We start from the raw sequence: 6,731 nt of genomic DNA on the forward strand, positions 1-6,731 counted from the left end.
TAGCTTGGGCCAAGAAACTCACCCCAAGTAGGACTAGAAGAGGTCCAGTAAGGGCCATAGTGCTCGGCGGTCACAGCCTGAAGGGGTTGCAGCCCTTGGCAGACCTTCCCAGCCGCAGCACCAGTTCCCTATCCGGTCTTGCCCTCTTCCCTAATCTTAAAGGGGTGTACACTGCAGATGTACCTTCTCGGTACCTTCAGGGGATAACGCTTAACTGATCCCTGTTATTGATAAATCTCTTCCCTTAGTAGATATCTATTCAAGAGGTTCTTTGTTTACTAATTTTACAGGAGTAATTACAATAAAATTCCCACAGCAACTTAGCTTATACTCTTTGATGAAGGCTTCTTCAAGTCCATCTGATAGTTAGTTTAGTTTCTCCTGGTTCCGATATTACTTTCCACTATTCCCCTGGACCTTTTACTCATGACATGTGTCCATCCTTCTTCAGCAGTTCTCACAGCTGTTTCCTTTTTAATAGATAACAGCTAATAGGTAACAGTTAATAAATATCAGCTGTTTTCTTGCTAATGAAACAAGAAAAGGTCCTTCTCAGAGGGGAGATAAGCTTTCTTCTTTCCATGTTTTTATTAGAATCCTATCTCCTGGTTTTAACTGGTGAATTGCAAATCCTAAAGGTGGTGTCTGAGCCATCATCCCAGTTGCTCTTAGCTCTTTTAATCTTCTACCAATGGTAATTATATATTTCTGGATACTATGATCCTCAACTACATTGTTTCCTAAGGGCATCCCTTGAGAATAAGGCATGCCATATAACATTGCATATGGTGATAATCCAGTCTCAGTGTGTGGTTTAGTTCTAATGTTTAAAAGTGCCAATGGTAAGCATTTCGTCCAGGGCATTTGTGTCTCGATCAGTAACTTAGCCAATTGTTGTTTTATTGTTTGATTCATTCTCTCTACTTTCCCCGAGCTTTGTGGGTGCCATGGAGTGTGGTATTCCCACTGAAAGCCTAATGATTGACATAATAATTTTATAATTTTAGAAATAAAGTGTGTTCCCTGATCAGAATCAATGTACTGGATTATCCCATATCTAGGTATTAAGTGTTCTAATAACATTTTTACCACTGTTCTGGAGAACAAGCAACCCGAGACAGCAAGGCATTTCCTGAATCACCCCTCTTTGTTCCCTCCTCCAAACTCTTTACATTCCTGATGTTATCACCAGCCATGGGGCTTGTCGACCCCCATGGCCACACTCCCACATCTCCCCCTTCTTTAACACAAAAAAGCACGATTAACACAAATTAAGAAAGCACGATTAACACAAACTAAAACACAGAGAAGAACTACCAGGCATACTAATTCTATCTTTAACAAACTTTGTAACCACATCCCTGGGAGAGGCAGGTACTGAGTGCTGCCCAGCCAGGGGGGGTTGAAACAAGCAAGCAATTAGTAAATATAAAAGGATGATTAGCTAGCTAGGCAGTAGGATGAATCATTATCTAGGTATTAAGAATAGAATAGATTAGGTACTCAATATTATCTGTTAGTCAAGGAAGAAGTAGTCTGAGTCTGTAAGATATACTATCAGGAGCCAAGAGGTGAAGAATAGGTGAAAACTAAGTAACAAAAACTTGCCAGACATCCCATCTTGGGCAGGAAACAGATGGACAAAAAGGACACAAATTAGCTCAGACCGATAAGGACATTGCAAACTTGCAAAATCACTACATTCTAGATAAAGGGTGAGAAGTATACTATGAGGAAGACATACGGCCTTCCTCCCAAAGACCACTGTCCACGTCCTTAAGACCCCTGCCCACAATTCTTGGAAGAATCTGCTCAAGCGCAAAGGACTGATAAGCTAATTAGCATAAGAAGCGTGAGTAGGCGGGTTTAGGTAATGAATATGTATAGGCGTTAATTGAATATTCGTAGTTCTGCTGTATAAATAGGAGATCGTTTGTCACTTTGGGTATGCACATTAGGTGGAAGGATCCCCCGTGCATCCAGTGCTGTCAATAAAGAATATTTCGTCACTAAGAAGAAATTTGGACTTCGTTCTTTAAATCAATCTGGCACCCCAGATGGGGCACCCTCTCTGCCCGGCTGCAGGACCCGCTGGGAATAGGACTCCCTAGGGTACCCCCGGGATTTCCCGGAGGGACTCCTTGACTCAACGGATCATTGCAGAGGCAGACAAGGACCCCATCGCTGTAAGTGACAATATTCTTTATTTTGGTTTGTTTGTTTGGTAGACCGGTCATTTGGTGCTGCCTATAAGTCAGAATGTAACCTTCTTCAGGGTAGTGTTGGTGTATACTTTTGTGGCTAGCACCTTAAGTATACGTTGGATCTGTTTTGGTGGCATTTAATTGCTGTTGGGAACCTTGGCAAAAGGTTTGCCTTTAAGGTTCATTTGGTACTGTGTTACTTATTTCGGTTTTCTGACCTACTGAATGTGGAATTTGATTGTTGTTATTGCGATTATAGCTATATTTTTGGTAATAATAATAGTTTCTTGGTGTTGCTGTAAAAAGATACCGACGTGCTGCATTTTGTAAGTGTTAAAGGGAAATCTGAAAGTGTGAATTGGAAAAATGGGAGGAAAACAAAGTGGTGGAATTCTAAAGAAAACTCCTTTAGGATGTGTTTTAATTCATTGGAAGGATATTGGTGGGTCCGCTGGAGGAACTGTGAATAAGAAAACATTGATAAAATATTGTAACCAATGGTGGTCACTATATAAGTTGGAGTATGGGGAAAAATGGCCTTCTAATGGTACTCTGAACTATAGTACCTTGTTACAGTTAATGTTGTTTTTAAGGAGAGAAGGGAAATGGGATGAAATGTTGTATACTGATATGTTGTTTCAGCATCTTGGAGGGAAAAGGTATAGAATTAAGTTGGCCCCTGACTGAGTCTTTGGTACTGGCATTAGAAAAGTACAGGCTGGAGAAAGATAAAGGAAGTGTTAAAAAGGTTGTTGAAGGTGTTAAAGGTGTGGCATGTAGTATTTGATAAAGCTGTCTGAAGCTGAATGAGCAGGGAAAGAGGATGCAGGAATGTTAGTTCTGCCTCAACCCGAGGCTGAGATCTTAAAATATTAGAGGGTGAGAGCCCTCTGGGGCAGAGGGACCATGATTGGTCCGAAAGAGTTTTCATGGAAACAGAAAAGCAGTTAACTCTTAAAACAACCTGAGTTCATGTGTGAGTTCCCTGAGCAGTCCCATTAGCAATCGGAACTTTCAACGATTGTATTCCCCTGACTGACCCCCCCGCATCTGAGACCCTAATCACCCCGGAAATTATGAACTGCTATACCGAAATCTGGTTAAATTGGGAATTGAGAATTTGTTCCAACATGGTCCAAAAGAAACCCCTATGGAATTTTTGGACCAACTTTTGAAATGCAATGAAGAAAAAAAAAAAAGTGGACGTGGCTTCAGAAAACAGAGGCAATTGGCTAGCCTCTTTCTAGGGCAATTGGTCTCCTGATATCAGAAAGAAATTGTCTTAGGCTGCAGGATAAACTTACAACAGTCAGGAATAATGGGGACCTGGGGCACCTACTCTAGCAGGTCCACTGGTTGAAATAAAGCTAAGGAATGAAGAGAGAGGCTTGAATTTTTGTTGGTTAAAGGAGCTTCTTTCTCTGTGTTAATTAGTCTGTAAATGTAATAGGAGCAACTGGCCAACAGGAAAAGGCGTTTCTCTTGCAATGCTTGAAATATAAACTGGGGAAACAAATAGGGATACATAGGTTTTTATATCTACCTGGATCTCCAAAATCTCTATTAGGTTGATATTTGTTAGAACAATTAGAAGCAGAAATTATCTTTGAAAAAGGGAAAATGGAATTAAAGATAGGAGAAGAACAACTAATAAATGTGTTGAGCTTGGCACTAATACAAACTGACCCTAAAAGTGAAATACCCTCAGAGATCACAGATCAAGTGTATCTAGGAGTTTGGGCCACCGAAGTCCCTGGAAGAGCTAAAAATGTGACCCCAATAATTATTAAATTAAAGCCAGGAGAGAAACCTGTTAAGGTTAAGCAATATCCTTTGAGGATAGAAGATAGGAAAGGAATTGAAGAGATAATTGATAAATTTCTACAGTATGGATTATTAGTTGAATGTGAATCCGAATACAATACACCCATATTGCCAATCAAAAAGGCAGATGGAAAAAGCTATAGGCTAGTTCGGGATTTGAGGGCCATAAATAAAATCACCGAGGATATACATCCAGTAGTGGCAAACCCTTATACTTTGCTGACTAAATTAAAGAATAGTCAAGTTTGGTTTACCGTACTGGATTTAAAAGATGCCTTCTTCTGACTAGCCTTAGCCACAGAAAGCCAAAAACTACTTGGGAAAACCCCGACTCAGGTAGAAAGACGCAGCTTATGTGGACAATATTACCTCAAGGATTCAAGAATAGCCCCACCATTTTTGGAAACCAATTAGCAAAAGAACTTGAGACTTGGAAACCTACGGACACTGAAGGGACTTTGTTACAATACGTGGATGATCTATTGATAGCCATTGAGACTAAAGAAGGTTGTGTTCAACGGACTGGCAGTCTCCTTAATTTTCTGGGTTTAAATGGATATCGAGTCTCCCAACAGAAAGCCCAGCTGGTTCAGCAACGTGTGACCTATCTGGGATTCGAAATTTCGGGAGGACAACGAGAGCTGGGAACTCAGCGCAAGGAAGCCATTTGTCGAACTCCGGAACCACAAATGATAAAAGAACTGCGAACCTCTCTGGGAATGACAGGTTGGTGTTGCCTTTGGATTTATAATTATGGACTGATGGTGAAGCCTCTATATGACTTGATAAAAGGTAACCAGTCAAAATTGGTTTGGACTGGAGAAGCGCGAACAGCTTTTAAGAGACTTAAACTTGAATTGATGCGTGCTCCGGCCTTGGGAGTGCTGGACCTGTCAAAACCTTTTTGGTTATTTTCACATGAGAGACAAAGGATGGCTTTGGGAATATTAGCGCAAAAGCTGGGTCCCTATAAGCGAGTAGTAGCTTACTTCTCTAAACAACTGGATGAAGTAAGTAAAGAATGGCCCAGATGTCTTCGGGCGGTGGCAGCAGTCGTTATCAGTATACAGGAGGCTTGGAAGCTTATAATGGGACAGAAAATGACAGTGCTAGTTTCCCATACAGTCTCAACAGTTTTGGAACAAAAGGGAGGTCATTGGCTCTCGCCGCAGAGATTTTTAAAATACCAAGCAATACCAGTAGAACAAGATGATGTGGAAATTGTGGTCACTAACATTGTGAATCCAGCCTCTTTCCTTAGTGGAACTCAGGATGAGCTAATAATACATGACTGTATAGAAACAATGGAGACCGTGTATTCCAGTCGACCTGATCTTAAGGAAGAACCTTTAGAAGATGCTGACGAGTCTTGGTATACTGATGGAAGCAGCTTTGTGAAACAAGGACAACGTAAGGCAGGGTATGCCGTTACAACCACTCAACAGGTAATCGAGTCTAAACCATTACCTCCTGGGACGTCCGCCCAGAAAGCAGAGATAATTGCTCTTATGTGAGCACTGGAACTAGCAGCAGGAAGGAAAATAAATATTTGGACCGATTCTAAATATGCATTCGGCGTGGTGCATGTTCATGGAGCGATTTGGAAAGAACGTGGATTGCTGACCGCTCAGGGAAAACAGATAAAACATGCTGAAGAAATTTTAAAATTGTTAGAGGTGGTAAAACAACCAGAAAAGGTAGCTATCATGCATTGTCAAGGACACCAAAAGGGGAATGCCGATTTTGAAATTGGAAATCGATTGGCAGATCAAGAGGCTAAGCAGGTAGCTGGATTAACTGATGTGAAGGCATCATCTTTGGTACCAGACGGTAAAGTTCAAACTATATACATAAACCAAAAGCCAAATTATACAAAAGAAGACGTAAAATTAATTGAAGATTTGAAAGGTAAAATGAAACCAGATGGATGGGTATATTTAAGAGATAACTGAGTAGTAATACCCTCAAATTTGTTATGGCTCACAGTTCTTACATAACACAATAAAACACATTGATGGTCTGACACATTGCATAAGAGCCTGAGTCAGACATTAGTGGGACAAAATTTATATACAACGATAAAACAAGTAACTCAGCAATGTAGCATTTGTTTACTGTTTTTTGTTTGAGCTGGAGTCCAAACCACAGAGGAGGGTGCTGTGATCATGTTAAGGCAGATGATGAGATGGCCGGACAGACTCATGGTGCTGACACCCATCTAGGACCGGCTTCTGTTAAAACACAAGCACAACCTTGGCCCCCAAGTTATTAGAGTGTAGGGCCCTTCCCAGTAATTGGTGCTGTAATTATTTATTTATTTATTTATTTTACCATGACTTGTGCTCTTTCTTTAACTGAGTTTCTCCCAGAATTGTCTCCTAGATCTGTCTGTCACCTTTTCTCCTGCACAGACAGATGCAAGGACCTTCCTCTGTCCATCGATTTATAAAATTTAAGAACATAGCATACTTTATCTATCTTTTCCTTGGGTTCACACCCCTACTCTCCCTTCTTTGTTTTAAAAGCTGTCCTGGTTTAGTTAGGATAGAGTTAATTTTCCTCCCAGTAGCTGGTAGAGTGCTATGTTCTGGATTTAGAATGAGACTAATGTTGATAACACACTGATGTTTTAATTGCTGCAGAGCAGTGCTTACACTAAGCCAAGGACTTTTCAGCTCCTCGCTCTGTCCTGCCAGCGGGCAG

The 6,731-nt window shown here is 40.9% G+C and overlaps 1 long non-coding RNA gene across 1 annotated transcript; it reads left to right on the top strand.

Annotated features, from left to right (window-relative positions):
• Positions 1 to 5,335: 5,335 nt before the first annotated feature.
• On the top strand, positions 5,336 to 6,143 carry LOC118159420. The gene is made up of 2 exons (XR_004747111.1): positions 5,336 to 5,639; positions 5,685 to 6,143. It is a non-coding gene; the product is annotated as an uncharacterized LOC118159420 (long non-coding RNA).
• The last annotated feature ends 588 nt before the right edge of the window (positions 6,144 to 6,731 follow it).

This window comes from Oxyura jamaicensis, unplaced genomic scaffold, assembly GCF_011077185.1.
Source record: "Oxyura jamaicensis isolate SHBP4307 breed ruddy duck unplaced genomic scaffold, BPBGC_Ojam_1.0 oxyUn_random_OJ70277, whole genome shotgun sequence".
NCBI classification, from domain to species: Eukaryota; Metazoa; Chordata; class Aves; order Anseriformes; family Anatidae; genus Oxyura; species Oxyura jamaicensis.